Consider the following 17722-nt stretch of genomic DNA (forward strand, 5'->3'; position numbering starts at 1 on the left):
CAGTCAGAATAAAAAGAAATGATGGCTATTTCAATACCTCGCTACCCGCGTGCTCTCCATACACCCGTGTGAGCTTCTCCAGGCCACTTACTGTACTCAGCAACTGGCCCCCACCGGTTCTGACTCCGACTCTGGCGGAAAGACTGGCCGGAATCTCTAAGTAAGGACAGGGGATGTGCCAGCCCTGCCAACCCCACCACTCAGGTGGGGGAGTCGAGGTGAAGCACATCTCCGGGCTCTCGCCATCTTGAAGATGGGGAGCCCTACCCAATCAGGACTAGGCCACTGCCCCCTCCCACAGGAGAGTGGCAGGATAGGGGGTGTATCCACCCCAGGACAGGGACCCAGTGGTCCCTGCCCTTTATCTACCTGTAACACCCCTAAATTTAGTATTTAGGGGCACCCTGAACCTTCCTTCCTCAGATTCCAGATTCTAAACTAGCAAAGAAGAACAAGAAGAAAGAAGACCTGCCGTGCAGCTGCTAAGAAGAGGAAGAGACCACCTGCTTTGGCCCCAGCCCTACCGGCCTGTCGACCCTCGAAACTGCTCCTGCTAAATCCCGGCACCTCCTGCGGCCAGCAACCTCACAAACCCCGGAGGACCTGGCTACCTTGTAACTCTGAGCACCTGGGACTCCCACAAGCAGTGGCTCTGCTCAAAGCAAGTTTCTAACCCCTGGCATCAGCCCGGAACCGCGAACCCTGCACACTCTGCACCCGCCAAGCCTGGCATGTGCCTGAGTGGACAAAGACCCCGAGAACGTCCGCCCGGCGACTGACTCCGAATCCCGCACCCAAGGACCCACTTCGATGCTCCTGACGACGCCTGCAGCCTCAGAACCAGGGACCCCCCCCACCAGCGATCAACAGAGGGTAAGATTTCCCGACATCAAAAGGCACCCCTGCACCCGGCGCCCTGCTCCTGGGTACCTACCTATCCTCCAACTACCCAACTTACCTCTCGAATTGGTGGTGGCACCTGAAGAATCTTCGTCCCCGAGCTTGCAGCCTTTGTTCGTCCTTGAGCTTTCCCATTGCGATCCATTGAGTTCCCGAAGGCTCAAAAGCACCCTGCACCCAGCCCCCCGAGTGGCCCTGGCAGTGCAACTGCAACTCCTACTTACTTCCCCATTTGCCGTGAGCAAGTGACCAGCAGCCCAGCTCCCACAGCCGCGTGGCCTGCTAGTCAGCAGCCACCAACCAAGGCCTCCCTGCCTCCCATAGGATAACATTGGGCCTAACTCACTCTGCACCCGGCTGCCCCTGTGGGTGTAACAACTGTACTCACCTAACCCTGGGAGACCCCCGAGTCTGTGCCCAGAACCTTAACTCGGCCAGTTGAGTACTTACCCAAAAGCCGATAACTCATTTTTCTTCCATAGGTTAACATTGACTGGTTTCTTCTGAAATTTCTTCTAAGTATGGAGCTTCTAAACTTTAAAATATTCACCTACAATCAACCGAGTAACGAAAACAGAAATACTCACCAGCTATTAGGAGAGGTCCCAGTGCTGGATCTTGGTGCCCAGCACTGACCCTGAAAAGTACTTACAACCGTACTTACCACTAACTCAATTTTCTCCCATAGGAAACCATTGACTATAAATATTCTTTAAAAATCGTACCAACTGTGAAAACGCAATTACTTACCTGTTTTAGATAGATGCCCCAGTACTGTGCCTAGGAGCCCAGCACTGGATTACAAAAGTAACAAGAACATACTTTACCCGTAACTTGAATTTTCTCCCATAGGAAACCATTGACTGTTTTTCTATGAAATTTCTTCTGTCAATTTTGCAAACTTATAAATATTCCTTAAAAATCGCCTGTGTAACTTAAACGCAGTTTCTCAACTGCTTACAGGTGGTACTCTAGTGCTGGATCTAGGATTCAACACTAACCTAGAAAAAGTAACCATAACCCCACTTACCTGCTAAGTGAATTTCCTTCCATAGGATAACATTGGTAATTTGATTAGCAAAAGCTTTTAAGTGTCAACTTTTAAAATAGCAAAATATTACTTAAAAATCACAACAGTAACTAAACCGAATTTACTCACTTGTTTTCAAGAACTGTCCCAGGACTAAATCTAGGATCCAGTCCTGGAGTTAGAAAAGTAATCCTGAAAGTAATCAATTGCACATAACTTAAAATTCCTATTGAGCTCAATGTATTATTGTGTTTGAAACTGTGTTGCCTATTGCAACAAAACTAACTATTATCTGCAACAGTCAATTGCCTATTGCAAAGTATTTAACTAAAGCATCTCATTCTGAGAAGGTATATTTTGATACCTATTGTTGGTTCTAAAATAAAACCACCATATATTTTTTATATAAACCATTGGCCTAGAGTTCAGTTCTTGAGTGTGTGAGACCATTTGCTGAGTGTGTACAACAAATGCTTTAAATTGTCCTCCGATACTGCCTTACTGGTCGACCAAGCTACCACTTTAGAGAGTAAGGTTATATCTAACTTTAACCTCTGCCAAACCTCTGGGGACTGTGGACTCTGTACACACTGTACCTATTTGGGAACAGTATATACAGAGCCACTTTCTCACATTGGTGGATCAGCGGTGGGAAACAAACTTGCATTTGTTGGACTACTTGGTTACCATCTGATCACACAACAGAACTCTTAAAATTGCCTTTAGAATTCTGATTGGTCTTTTCCAAAATACTAAAAGTTTTATCAGGGCCTTGTTTAAGTCCCATTAGAATTTTAGAAAATTAAAAGTCACTATCGTCAGGGCTGAGGATTAGAACGGTAAGGTTAGAATGACTCAAACAAACCCAGCCATTAGTGAAGATAATAACATGCAAGACCTGGTGGAGGAGCTCGACCTCACACCTTACTTACACTTGTCTTTCAAGGAATTGAGGTCCCTATGCAAACCTAAAAATGTACCAATGGGCCTGCATCCAACCAAACTAGGGCTCCAGGAGCTCTTGGCTGAGTATGGCAAGGACCACCCATCTGAACACGGTGATGGCCAGTCAGATGAGGAAAGGGAAGAGGAGGATAATAACCCCCCTACACTATTCCCTAGGGAGGAAAGGGCCCCCCTTGAATCCAAGAATTAGCATCTGGGAACCTAGAGTTCACACAGGTGAACCAGGTACCAGAGAGATCGCTGGGGGACCCACCAGTGAAGAGGACAGCTTTTTAGCAAAGCTGGCCAAGGTTGGATCTAGAGTCCAGGCTCCTGGCTCTAGAAAAAGAAAGGAGAGAGATGGGTTTAGCACCCATCAATGGTGGCAGCAATAATAAAAACACAAGGATAGGGAGGAAACCTCTGATCCTAAAATCCCCAAAGGGATTGTCCCTAAATTTGAGGAAGGTGATGATATCACCAAATGGTTTACAGCCTTTGAGAGGGTTTGTGAAATAAGAAGAGTAAAGAAACCTCTCTGGGGGGCAGTCCTGTGGGAACTGTTCTCTGGTAACTGCAGAGACAGGCTTCTGACCCTCTCTGGGCCAGATGCAGGATCCTATGACCTCATGAGGAAGACTCCGATTGAGGGATTTGGATTCACTACTGAGGAGTATAGAATTAGATTCAGGGGGGCTCACAAAACCCAGACCCAGTCCTGGATTGACTTCGTAGACTTCTCAGTAAAGACACTGGATGGTTGGTTAGCTGGACATGGTGTGCATGATTTTACTGGATTGTACAATTCTCCCCAAGAATTGGGAAAGAAGGCAGACCACTGGGTCAAGACTAGGGTGACAAGGACTGCCACTGGGGGTGACCAGAAGAAGGTGGTCACAAAACCTCCCCTGGGGAAAGGTGGTGAGAATCCCCAAGATAAAAATTATGAGTCTTCCAAAGGGCCCAAAAACCTGTTCAGGGGGGTGGGACCCAAACTACTCCCTATGTGCCTCAACCCTATAGGGGGAAGAACTTTGATCCCTTAAAGGCCTGGTGTAATAACTAAGAGGTCAGGACACTTAACTGTAGATAACGCTTGCCCCCACAACAAAGCCCCTAAGGCACCCAGTACAGTTACTCCTGGGGCAGCAAGTTTACAGATGGGAACAGAAGTGTACCCTGAGCAAATCTGGGCACACACTGAGACAAGTCTAGTCTCACTGGGGGAAGTGGAGTTTGCCACTGTAGCTGTGTGGTCACCCAACTTAAAGAAATATTTGCAGTACCCCTGGGTGAATGGAACTAGGGTAGAAGCTCTGAGGGATACAGGTGCCAGTGTCACTATGGTGAAGGACACACTGGTTTCCCCTGAGCAATATTTGATTGTGAAAACGTATCCAGTCACCAATGCTGACAGTGTCACCACTAGTCATCCCATGGCTATGGTGACATTAGGCTGGGGGGGGGGGGGGGTGTTACAGGCCTGAAACATGTAGTGGTCTATCCAAAGTTGCCAGCTGCATGTCTGCTAGGAAATGTTCTGGAAACCTCAGACTGAGGTTGAGCTAAAGGCCCATGCAGCCATGTTGGGTATCCCTGAAATGGTGTGTGTGTGCAAACCAGAGCACAGAGCAAGAGGAAGGGTGAAAAAGTAGGTCTGGAGCCTGAAATAATGGCCCAACCAACCAAGAGAAAAGGTAAGAAGACTGGGGAACCAGCTTCTGTACAGCAGAACACTCAGGACCCCTCGCCACAGGGAGAGGACTTGGATACCCCTGAGGGAACTGAGCCCATGGACCTTGAACCTTACCAGGTTGAACTCTTGGCCACAGGGGGACCCTCTCGGGAAGAGCTGTGCCAGGGTCAGCAAGACTGTCCCACTCTTGAAAGCCTGAGGCAACAAGCTGCTTCAGAAGCAAAGGGAAATGTCAGTGGTACCCACAGAGCTTATTGGGAAGAGGGATCACTGTATGCTGAGGCAAGAGACCCCACTCCTGGAACCACCAGAAGGGTGGTAGTGCCACAGAAGTACAGGGAGTCCCTCCTAACTTTGGCTCATGACATCCCCCTAGCTGGACATCTGGGGCAATCCAAAACTTGGGAAAGGCTAGTTAGTCACTTTTACTGGCCCCAGATGCACCAAAAGGTGAAGGAGTTTGTCAGCTCCTGTGTTACCAGGCAAGCCAGTGGCAAGACAGGTGGCCACCCAAAGGCCCCCCTAATCCCACTTCCAGTGGTGGGGGTGCCCTTTGAAAGGGTAGGTGTGGACATTGTGGGTCCACTTGAACCTCCCACAGCTTCAGGGAACAAATTAATTCTAGTAGTAGTGGATCATGCTACTAGGTACCCTGAAGCAATTCCACTTAAGACTACTAAAGCTCCTGCAATAGCCAAGGCCCTCCTGGGTGACTTCACCACGGTAGGGTTTCCTAAGGAGGTGGTTTCAGACAGAGGTTCCAACTTCATGTCTGCTTACCTGACACACATGTGGAAGGAGTGTGGAGTGCAGTACAAGTTTACTACACCCTACCATCCACAAACCAATGGCCTTGTTGAGAGATTCAACAAGACATTGAAAGGCATGATCATGGGACTCCCTGAAAAACTCAAAAGGAGATGGGATGTCCTGTTGCCATGCCTGCTTTCCGCTTACAGAGAAGTGCCACAGAAGGGAGTAGGTTGGTCACCCTTTGAACTTCTGTTTGGTCATCCTGTGAGGGGACCACTTTGTCTTGTAAAAGAGGGCTGGGAAAGGCCTCTCCAAGAGCACAAACAAGACATAGTGGACTATGTGCTTGGCCTAAGGTCCAGAATGGCTGAGTACATTGAAAAAGCATCCAAAAATCTTGAGGCCAGCCAGGAGCTTCAGAAGCACTGGTATGACCAAAAAGCTGCACTGGTTGAATTTCAACCTGGGCAACAGGTGTGGGGTTTGGAGCCTGTGGCACCAAGGGCACTCCAAGATAGATGGAGTGGCCCTTACCCTATCCTATAAAGAAAGAGTGAGGTCACCTACTTAGTTGACCTGGGCACTAGCATGACACCCAAAAGGGTTATCCATGTGAACCGCCTTAAACTCTACAATGACAGGGCTGACATCACCATGCTGATGGTGGCTGATGAGGAACAGGAAGCAGAGAGTGAACCTCTCCCTGATCTCCTCTCCTACAGCCCACAAGATGGGTAAGTGGATGGTGTAGTCTTTTCAGACTCCCTCTCTGCCCAACAGCAGACTGACTGCAAGCAAGTCTTGCAACAGTATGCTAGCCTCTTTTCCCTGACCCCTGGTCTGACAAACTGGTGTACCCATGATGTGAACACTGGTGACAGTGCACCTGTCAAAAACAAGATCTATTGACAGTCAGACCAAGTCAAGGAAAGCATCAAAGCTGAAGTCGGCAAGATGCTGGAGTTGGGGGTTATTGAACCCTCTGAGAGCCCCTGGGCTAGCCCAGTGGTTCTGGTTCCAAAACGTCATCAACAGGGTGGAAAGAGTGAGATGAGGTTCTGTGTGGACTATAGGGGGCTCAACTCTGTCACCAAGACAGATGCTCACCCTATTCCAAGAGCAGATGAATTGATAGATAAATTGGGAGCAGCCCAATTCCTCAGTACCTTTGACTTAACTGCAGAGTACTGGCAGATTGGCATGGCCCCAGGAGCAAAAGAGAAAACAGCATTCTCCATACCTGATGGGCATTATCAGTTTACTGTGATGCCTTTTGGGTTAAAGAATGACCCTGCCACCTTCCAGAGGTTGGTGAACCATGTCCTGGCTGAGCTGGAATCTTTTAGTGCAGCTTATCTTGATGATATTGCTGTCTTTAGCTCCACCTGGCAGGATCACCTGATCCACCTTGGGAAGGCTTTAGAGGCTCTGCAAAATGCAGGCCTCACTATCAAGGCATCCAAATACCAGATAGGGCAGGGTACTGTGGTTTACTTGGGCCACCTTGTAGGTGGAGGCCAGGTACAACCCTTAAAACCCAAGATCCAGGCCATCCTGGACTGGGTAGCTCCAACAACCCAGGGCATTCCTTGGCTTGACTGGGTACTACAGGAAGTTTGTGAAGGGATATGGGTCCATTGTGACTCCCCTCACGGAGCTCACCTCCAAGAAGATGCCCAAGAAGGTTAACTGGACAGTTAGTTGCCAAAAGGCTTTTGACACCCAAAAAGAAGCAATGTGCTCAGCATCAATTCTAAAAGCTCCAGATTATGCCAAGCAGTTCATAGTGCAGACTGATGCCTCTGAGCTAGGGATAGGAGCGGTCCTATCCCAGACCAATGATGAAGGCCAAGACCAACCTGTTGCTTTTATAAGCAGGAGGCTACTCCCCAGAGAGCAGCGTTGGAGTGCCATTGAGAGGGAGGCCTTTGCTGTGGTTTGGTCCCGGAAGAAGTTGAGGCCATACTTGTTTGGTACTCACTTCCCGATTCAAACTGACCACTGACCTCATATGGCTAATGCAGATGAAAGGGGAAAATCCAAAACTACTAAGGTGGTCCATCTCCCTACAAGGAATGGACTTTGAAATGGAACACAAACCAGGGACTGCCCATGCCAACGCAGATGGACTTTCCAGGTTCTTCCACTTAGACAATGAAGACTCCATAGGGCAAGGTTAGTCTCATCACCTTTCATTTGGGGGGGGGGGGGGTTGTGCGAGAAAGTGCCATCCCTGTGTGCCATGCCCACAACCTACACTGCCATGGCATACATCAGCCACCCCTCTAGCTGGGTGCCCTATGCCAGCGGTGTGGGCACAGGAGCATGAGCCCTGTGCCCGTACAGTACCCAGGTCTATTCCTGGGCACTGTAAGTGCAGTGCTGCCATTTAAGAGTATATGGTGCTGGGAGCTCGTCAAACACAAACTCCACAGCACCATAATGGCAACACTGAAGACTGAGAAGTGTGGTATCAAACTTCTCAGCACATTAAACCCGCACTGATGCCAGTGTGGGATTTAATGTACAAAGCACTACAGAGGGCATCTTACAGATGCCCCCTGAAACCTAACCTACAATCCACGTCTTGTCTGAGAGACTGCCTAGGCTGCCACACAGCAGACCATGTTGCTGGACCCCTGGGTGGAGAGCCCCCGCTCTCCTGGGCCTGCAACAATGCACATCCTGGGCGAGGTGCTAGGTCTCCTCCCCCAGGATGGGCAGGGGGAAGCTTCAGAGGCATGCCGCCTTTTGTGAGCTTCTCCAGGCCACTTGCTGTACTCAGCAACTGGCCCCCACCGGTTCTGACCCCGACTCTGGCGGAAAGACTGGCCGGAATCTCTAAGTAAGGACAGGGGATGTGCCAGCCCTGCCAACCCCACCCCTCAGGTGGGGGAGGCGAGGTGAAGCACATCTCCGGGCTCTCGCCATCTTGAAGATAAGGAGCCCTACCCAATCAGGACTAGGCCACTGCCCACCTCCCACAGGAGAGTGGCAGGATAGGGGGTGTACCCACCCCAGGACTGGGACCCAGTGGTCCCTGCCATTTACCTACCTGTAACGCCCCTAAATTTAGTATTTAGGTGCATCCTGAACCTTCCTTCCTCAGATTCTAAACTAGCAAAGAAGAATAAGAAGAAAGAAGACCTGCTGTGCAGCTGCTAAGAAGAGGAAGACACCAACTGCTTTGGCCCCAGCCCTACCGGCCTGTCGGCCCTCAAACCTGCTCCTGCTAAATACTGGCACCTACTGCGGCCAGCAACCTCACAAACCCCGGAGGACCTGGCTACCTTGTGACTCGGAGCACCTGGGACTACCATGAGCAGTGGCTCTGCTCAAAGCAAGTTTCTAACCCCTGGCATCAGTCCGGAACCGCGAACCCAGCACTCTGCACCCGCCAAGCCTGGCCTGTGCGGGAGTGTACAAAGACCCAGAGGACGTCCCCCCGGCGACTATGATCCCTGAATCCGGCACCCAAGGACCCACCTCGATGCTCCTGACGACGCCTGCAGCCTCAGAACCAGGGGCCCCCCCACCCGCAATCAACAGAGGGTAAGATTTCCCAACATCAAAAGGCACCCCTGCACTCGGCGCCCTGTGGCCCCCTGTGCCCGACTCCTGGGTACCTACCTATCCTCCAACTACCCAACTTACCTCTCGAAGTGGTGGTAGCACCTGAAGAATCTTCGTCCCCGGGCTTGCAGCCTTTGTTAGTCCTTGAGCTTTCCCATTGAAATCCATTGAGCGCCCGAAGGCTCAAAAGCACACTGCACCCAGCCGCCCGAGTGGCCCTGGCAGTGCAACTTCTGCTCCTACTTACTTCCCCATTTGCCCTGAGCAAGTGACCAGCAGCCCAGCTCCCACAGCCGCGTGGCCTGCTAGTCAGCAGCCACCAACCAAGGTCCCCCTGCCTCCCATAGGATAACATTGGGCCTAACTCACTCTGCACCCGGCTGCCCCTGTGCCGCTGAGGGTGTAACAACTGTACTCACCTAACCCTGGGAGACCCCCGAGTCTGTGCCCAGAACCTTAACTCTGCCAGTCGAGTACTTACCCAAAAGCCGATAACTCATTTTTCCTTCCATAGGGTAACATTGACTGGCTTCTTCTGAAATTAGTTTCTAAACTTTAAAATATTCACCTAAAATCAACCGAGTAACGAAAACAGAAATACTCACCTGCTATTAGGAGAGATCCCAGTGCTGGATCTTGATGCCCAGCACTGACCCTGAAAAGTACTTACAACCGTACTTACCACTAACTCAATTTTCTCCCATAGGAAACCATTGACTTTTTTTCTGAGAAATTTCTTCTAAGTGTCGATTTTTGCAAACTACAAATATTCTTTAAAAATCGTACCAACTGTGAAAACGCAATTACTTACCTGTTTTAGATAGATGCCCCAGTACTGAGCCTAGGAGCCCAGCACTGGATTACAAAAGTAACAAGAACATACTTTACCCGTAACTTGAAAGGTCTCCCATAGGAAACCATTGTTTTTCTATGAAATTTATTATGTGTCGATTTTGCAAACTTATATATATTGCTTAAAAATCGCCTGGGTAACTTAAACGCAGTTTCTCAACTGCTTACCGGTGGTACCCTAGTGCTGGATCTAGGATCCAACACTGACCTAGAAAAAGTAACCATAACCCCACTTACCTGCTAAGTGAATTTCCTTCCACAGGATAACATTGGTAATTTGATTAGCAAAAGTTTCTAAGTGTCAACTTTTAAAATACCAAAATATTGCTTACAAATCACAACAGTAACTAAACCGAATTTACTCACTTGTTTCCAAGAGCTGTCCCAGGACTGAATCTAGGATACAGTCCTGGAGTTAGAAAAGTAATCCTGAAAGTAATCAATTGCACACAACTTAAAATTCCCATTGAGCTCAATGTATTATTGTGTTTGAAATTGTGTTGCCTATTGCAACAAAACTAACTATTATCTGCAAAAGTCAATTGCCTATTGCAAAGTATTTAACTAAAGCATCTCATTCTGAGAAAATATATTTTGATACCTATTTTTGGTTCTAAAATAAAGCAACCATATATTTTTTATATAAACCATTGGCCTAGAGTTCAGTTCTTGAATGTGTGAGACCATTTGCTGAGTGTGTACAACAAATGCTTTACACTGTCCTCCGATACTGCCTTACTGCTCGACCAAGCTACCACTTTAGAGAGTAAGGTTATATCTAACTTTAACCTCTGCCAAACCTCTGGGGACTGTGGACTCTGTACACACTGTACCTATTTGAGAACAGTATATACAGAGCCACTTTCTCACAGCAGAGGACAGCGAAACGCATATTGAAACAATACAATCGAGGTTAGAGTGGATTGCGCACCGAGTGGAACACCGATTTCGAACTGGAGCGCAGCAATACACGTCCGAACAATGGAGTTGATGCACATGTGCACTATCACCGAAAGGAGGAGTCAACTTACCTCGTGACTGGAAAGACTTCTTCGAAGAAAAAAAAAAACTTGCGAATATCCGGACCAACACCAGATGGCAGGCAGGAGAATGCAAAGCATGTGTATTTACATCACACATGCCTCGAACATACATTTATTACACACACACACACACACACACACACTACCCAGTACATGCAGCAATTTACAAATATACACAAGCTGATGGAAATACTTCTTGATGACATTGCATAAATTCGGGGGGAGGGGTGAAGGGCTGGAGGGGGAGGTCTCAGTTCTCTTTTCTAGAAAGCAGTCTGTCACAGCAGGAGTGACTCCAAATCGGATAGCCAAAGTACAGACCATGGGAGTGACTATAGGTTCACACCTGGATTTCAGCCACAGAGATGTGCCTAAAAGGGTTATTATAAGGCCCCACCCTCTTTTATGATTCTCTTACCAGCTTCATCCCCTTCCCAAGATGTGCCTAGGCCCCTTTCCAGTGACCACTCTCAGAATCAAAGAGCACCGCTTGAAGTGTACCGAGGAGCCTGGTTCTGACTTCCTGCAGTGTGTGGCCTCCCAGCTCACAGGAATGCAGCAATCCACAAATTTGTCTGCGTGGAATCCTCAAGTCAAGTCAGAGGCATTTTTATAGCGCAAAACATATCACTCCGAAGAGTCTCATGGCGCTTGCAGCGGCTCTGGTCAAGAATGAAAGAAAAAGAGTTACTGATCAAACAGCCATGTTTTCAGCTTATTCCGAAAACAGCTGTGAACGGGGATGGATCGTAGATAGAGGCATTTTATTCCAGGATGCCGGGGCTAAGTACGAGAAAGATGTACCACCTTGTCTAGTAGTATTTATTCTGTAGTGGGTAAGCAAAGACAAGTTACTAGACCGGAGTGCCCTCGGACGCTTGTACCAGCAAAGTTTTTTAGACCAGTATTGTGGGCTTTTCCCGTAAAGATATTGATGCGTAAGGCAAAGGACCTTAAAAAGAATACGCTTTCTCACTGGGAGCCAATGTAGAGCTCTGAGGCAAGGAGCGGAGGATGTTCGATGCGGCAGGTTCAGGATCAGCTTAGCCGCAATATTTTGTAGAATCTACAATTTGTTTAATGACGTTTCATTAATGGACTGCAAGAGTGCATTACCGTAATCCATTCGATTGGTAATAAGACCCTGGATCAGAGGTTTTCTTGCTTCCAAGGGGATCCATTTAAAGACTTTCCGCAAAGTGCGCATTATTCCAAAGCATGAGCTGGCGATGTGGTTTACCTGGGCTTTCATGGACAATTGATTGTCCATATGAAAACCCAGATTGCGAACCACCTCTTTGGGACAGGTGCCAAGATCAGAATGCCACCAGTCAGGCGACCAGTATTCGGACGCTTTCCCAAAAAGCATGATCTCAGATTTAGTACCGTTCAATTGAAGATGGTTACTTTTCATTCACCTATTGACGTGGGACATGCAGTTTTTAAAACGTACCATGGTTTCATTCGGATCAGGACCCAGTGTGACTATGATCCGCATGTCATCGGCATACGATATGACATCAAATCCATAAGCCCTAATCACTGGGGCCAGTGGAGTCATGTACAGATTAAAAAGAGTAGGACTCAGGATGGAACCCTGTGGTACTCCCATCGTAACAGGTCTTGCGGAGGAGATACTGAGTCCCTTCTGGACAATGGTCTTACGGTCCGAAAGATAGCTTCTGAACCATTTCAGAGCCTTGCCACTGACACCAATCTCCCACAGCCGATGTTCTAGAATACTGTGAGAGATGGTGTCAAATGCAGCCGACCGGTGGATGAGGACGAAAATAACTGACTGATGCCTGTCCAAAGCCCGTCTGATGTTATCTGTGACCTCGACCAATGCCGTCTCAGTACTATGTGCAGCCCTGAAACCAGACTGTGAGGGGACCAGTAGATTGTGACTCTCCAGATGAACAACAAGCTGCTGATTAACCAGGGATTCAAATACTTTCCCAAAATAGGGGAGCAGAGAAATTGGACGGTAGTTAGAGAGGAGTTTGGGATCAGCCGTAGGCTTTTTCAGAATGGGCTTCACACGGGCAATCTTCCAGCTCAAAGGAAAAACAGCTTCTGAAAGTGATTTATTAAAAAGATCTGTAATGTTGTCTACCAGTGCATAGGCGATAATTAAAAATAGCTTTGGGGAGATCAAATCACTGGGAGAACCGGATTTTATCTTTTGCAAGGCCCTAAAGACTAATTTAGAGTCAACATTAGTGAATTCGTAGAGAAAATGAGAGGGAACAGCGAGGGCACCAGGCTCATCGGCTGGATCCGAACTATTATCATGAAGAGTCAAAGATCAGTGAATGGTTAAAATCTTTTCTTCAAAGAAGTTGGAAAGTGAGTCCACCCAATGCTGCGAAACAGGTGCTGACGACTAGTTTCTAGGGGTTGTAAATTCCTTCAGAATTTGGTATAATACCTTTGTGGAATTGCCAGCCTTATTTCTCCTGTTGGTTAAAAACAATTTTTTTGCCACTTTGATTTCCGTCATATAGCTGTGATAAGATTCTTTATAGGTAGCACGATCATCCAAGCATTTACTCTTACGCCATTTGCATTCTGCTGCACGACAAGTAGTCTTTATAACTCTTAGTTGGTCAGTGTACCATGGAGCAGTTCTTATCTTGCTCTTTACCTGTACCGGAGGGGCAATTATGTCCAGAACAGTTAAAACTGCCTCCTCTAAGATATGTAGGGTCGATTTACACCCATATCAGGACTAATTAAGTCAGAGGAGAAGTGCTCTAAAAAGAGAGGCAGGGTAACTTTGTGCCATGGTCTTCGTAAGGAAGAATCAATTTTCAGGGGCTTTTTTATTAGCATGTTTGGAATTAAAAAATGCAAAAGATAGTGATCGGTCCATAGTAGTGGAGCAGGAGATAGTACAGTTGTCTCGGACCGATTTGTAAAAAGAAGGTCAAGAGTATGGCCAGCAGTATGTGTGGGTTCATGCACCAGTTGGGTAAGACCTAAGATATTCATATTAGAAATCAGCTTCTCTGCATCGGAATTAAACAGTATATCAACATGACAGTTAAAATCCCCAATCAAGAGAAAGTTATCTGATGCCAGGACGTGAGGAGCTAAAAGTTCCAGTAGTTTATCTGAAAAGTTGCAGTTAGGTCCAGGGGGACGGTACATTAAAGCCCCCCTCCAGGATCCATTATGGCAACCCTTTATCTTAAAAATACAGCTTTCTAGATGATTTGCAACATGAGCATCTAGGAAAGTTAAGTCAAGATCATTAGCAATCACTATTAACAGGCCCCCTCCTTTTGTCTGAGTCCTATCCGCTCTGATTATTTTATATTGGGGGGGGGGGAAAGCTACATGTATGTCCGGCAGAGCATGTTTGTGAAGCCAGGTTTCTGTAATAAAGAAGATATCTGGCGCCTCTTGATCTAAAAGGTTCCATAGCTCAGTGGAATGTTTAGGAATAGAGCGGGCATTAAGATAAATAGCACTAAGTTGCCGAGGAGTTGTTCCGTCTTTAATGCTAGAGGATGCGGCCTACCATGCTCCTTCAGTCAGCAAGTGTCTCTCCAAATGGAAACCAGAGTATTCCATGTATTGTACCACTCACAGGCACACATACACCCAACACTAGCACGCAACTACACATATACTTCACAGTGCTACATACTAACCTGATGTAGGTCGAGGGTGAGTTAAGCATACAGTAGCGGAACTTTACATAAGTTGACTTGTGGCCCTTGCTCCAGTGCAGGTAAAAATGTCTATTCACTACACAGTATGTTGCCACCACTGCACTTGTGCTACTTAACTCCTGGTAAAAGGCAGAAGCATGTCTCCACCATAAGGGTAGCACTTTGGACACCCCTCTTAGTCCAACAAGACCGCAATCCGTGAGAGAGGCCTAGGTTATGGCGCACACTCAAGATCTGTTTTCGCCCATGGCTAAAAAAGGGGTGCACGTCTGTCACCATGCGAGGGACTTTTCCGGCCCAACACAGCCGGCACAGGTACAAGCTTCATACTGAGCAGGCATCATAATCAGTTGATACAAAGGTCCTACCGTGGGTAATCAGCCTTCTACATGGTGTTATCTATGCCTCAGAGAAATCTATTCTTTTTTGTTTTTTTAAGGAACAGCAAATTTTTGTCAGAGGCTATTCACAGGCGACAGACCTTACCACAGAGATAAAATATATTAAACACACATTTCACAAAGGGGAGCGAGTGAATAGTTTGTTGAGCAACAGAGCTTTCATTTCTAAAATAAATCAAAGAATAATATGCATCTGTAGTGGACAGCTCAGTTGAGGCTGAATAGTTATTACTCCAAATACTTTGATGCTGAACTAAAACACCTTTTTGTTATTAAAATGTAATCAACTGCCTCTTCTCAACTCTATATCTGCTTGGGTTGGTTTCAAGAAAGGAAAACCTAACATGTAGATTACGCTCCCCTGATGCTAAATCAGCTGAGCATTTGTTTTTCTGAGGACAAAGAATGTGAAAAGACAAAATGTTTGTATGATTATTGAACTGAGAAAACTGCAAACTATTCCAGAAATGATTAAGTTATTACAAGTAACCCGTCCCCTCCACCCACTATTATTTTTAATGTACCAAGTTTTTTTTAGGTGGGACTATTGACAGACAGTTGTTTGGAAGATCTCCAGTCATCCAATCCACTCTTACAAAAATACAACAAGGCGTACACACAGAGAGTAGGTTAGGGTCAGCACCCTTCAGCCATAGGTTCCCATGTTTTTTTCATGGTTTGCAATTACGTGGCCATTAAGACCATAGTAATTCATGGGGGGGCTGAATTATCCCTTTTGTGTTCCATTAGGTTTTGGTTATAAGGCATTTATTAGTCCTTTCCTTAGACTACAGCCAGTGTTCGCTCTCTGACGTAGCTTCGCCTTTCTTAAAGAGACAGAGTTCACTATTCACCCTTGTGTACTTATACTTTATAATCATGATAACTTGTTGAATGTAGAGATTTTTTGGCCATAGAGTAGAGATACAGATGCAGACAGGCATTCTTAGAGATGCAATTAAAGTCCATGTTCTTTGACAAAAGTATCTGCTATGCAGTTATTTTTGCTGTGTCTTAAATTCAATACTTGCAATCTTCGGATTCTTTTTCATGACACACTTCTTTGAGGGCACATCTTAACCCACCTTCAATATTTTTGCAGCCAAAGATATTGAATCATGGGGTGTATGGGGACTGCTGGGAGTAACATAGTCAAAGTCAACAACTGTTACAGACACCTCACCTAGCAAAAAGTGATAACTAGAACCTTTGCAATTGCTTGAGTGCTGTAATATGTAGCTTGATGTTTAAATCTTAAATATCTTAAATACCGCATATGCTAATTTTAAATACTTTTATGGTTTATTGTAAGCAAAACAAAAATATATTTTAAGGAAAATAAATCTATGTATAAAGTGCACTGCAGTGCTCTGCATTCTGGACATTACGCAGACTGCTGCGCCACGTCACAGATGCACAATCACCTATGAAACACAACAAACTGCCCTCTTAAAATAGGAATATCACAATCTCAGGCACACTCCTGTGAACATGAATGACCTGTGTGCACAGGTGAAAAGCGCGGAAAACTAAATTCACTCTGATGAACAATCACTTACCCTGCACCTGGATGGCCTTCACACAGGTAGAAACAATGGTCGACGACAAACAATATCACACCCAAAAGTATCCAACCCGCTACATGCACCAGTATGTCACACAGGTTCTCTCGTACATAAATCACATAAACATAGGCATTCCATTAAGTTGTGTAGAACAGAACAATTCAACACCTCTTTGAACAACAAAACATCACAAACTCTTCACTCGAGCGCACTATATGAATAATCAAAAGTGATCATGCACATATGTTGACTATCAAAGAAAAAAGCCAGTAACTAGCATCCTTAATTCTCAAGATTGTAGAACAGCACAATAACGGCAGACAAAATCAAGCAGTTGTGCTCACAGCCACACACCATCTACAGAAGTAATAACATTCCTCCAAAATGAACGTGCGAACACTCTTTCAAGAAAATCACATGCAAACAAAAACAGCAATCCTACATTGACACCAAGAGTGGTTCCTAAAACAGAGACATCGAAAATGGTGCTTGAACACACAATGGAACCTGTACTGTTGCTAGACACAAGGAGCAGTGTTCAGTCCAAATGGTTTCAGGAATAGCAAGGTTTCAGTCCTTAGAAATATTTTCTGCAGTCGCAGGAGGAGGCAGCACAGAGGTGCAATAGATGGTGCACTGTGAATGCAGGTATCTCCCACCACTCTGCATTCATCTCGCCAAGAGAAGCTGCTTGTGAAGATGGACTTAGTATCTAGTCATGTAATTTGCAGCAAGTTGTGTAAGAAGCACAGGGCTTTGCACGGACACCCCCTTTTCTCTGCTTGGCCAGTAGCAAGGGAAAGGTCATATTTTGCCCATTTGCATCTTGGCCATCGTTTTGTCTCGACGGTCTCTATAGAAAGACATTAGAGTAACTCATCCATGGTAGTACGCCTGCAAGGACAAGTGACGTGTGTGGGTGAGTAATCAATAAAGACCAACTCCGAACCCTGAGAGGCACGGATAGTGGCAAAACCTGTCTTGTTCAGAGTTGACCCGATTGATGAAAGAAACTTGGAGGCCAAGTTCAGCCCAAGTTGCAGACTGAGCTAACTAGTGAGTGATGCTCAATAAGGAAGAATGAAAAAGTAATGAGTGAATTGCTTGAACTGCCATTGGTAATTACTCTGTACTGCACTACAGCCCATCATTTGTTTTGGCCACTATGAAAATTCAGACAAGTAGCAACCATTAGCGAATCAGCCTTGATACTCCAACAATAGGAACAAATCCGTATTTACTACCCCTCTGAACAGGACTACAGGCACCTCCAGACAACCTCAA

General features: G+C 46.4%; 1 protein-coding gene across 4 annotated transcripts in view; it reads right to left on the minus strand.

Annotated features, from left to right (window-relative positions):
* The window catches only part of LOC146786075 (major facilitator superfamily domain-containing protein 8-like), a 166157-nt gene that overhangs the window by 113032 nt on the left and 35403 nt on the right, over positions 1 to 17722 (minus strand). The gene's annotated exons all lie outside the window — the stretch shown is intronic.

The sequence above is a fragment of the Triturus cristatus genome, chromosome 11 (assembly GCF_964204655.1).
Source record: "Triturus cristatus chromosome 11, aTriCri1.1, whole genome shotgun sequence".
Lineage (NCBI taxonomy): Eukaryota > Metazoa > Chordata > Amphibia > Caudata > Salamandridae > Triturus > Triturus cristatus.